We start from the raw sequence: 442 nt of genomic DNA on the forward strand, positions 1-442 counted from the left end.
CACCCCCTCCAGCTCCTCTCTCCTTATTCTTACTTACTCTATCTTAATCTAGCTTATTCTACTCTTACTCTATTTGCTTAATCTACACTTAATCTATTCTTAAACTATTCTTAAAACTATCGCCGGGACTTCCGTTTCCTCATTCACTCTGTCCCTCCCCCCCACCCTCTCCCCTCCCCCCTTCCATCCTCATTTTCTCCATTCTCTTCATCCATTCTTCTCCCTCTCCCTCCTCTCCCAAAACCCACTCTATTGCCTCCCCCCAACTTCTCTCTTCCATTCCTTCCTCCCTCCCGCATCTCTCCCACATATGTTCCCATGTCTCTTCCTCTCCCTCACATATTCTACACATTCTTTTCTCCTCCTCTTCCCAGTACTGTCCCTCTTTCATTTCGTTTCCTAATCTAAATCTAATTACCTTTCTCCATCTTTCCTCCGCCCA

Source organism: Odontomachus brunneus, unplaced genomic scaffold (assembly GCF_010583005.1).
Source record: "Odontomachus brunneus isolate Ranch 3 - 2012 unplaced genomic scaffold, Obru_v1 Obru_scaffold_086, whole genome shotgun sequence".
In the NCBI taxonomy this organism is placed as follows: domain Eukaryota; kingdom Metazoa; phylum Arthropoda; class Insecta; order Hymenoptera; family Formicidae; genus Odontomachus; species Odontomachus brunneus.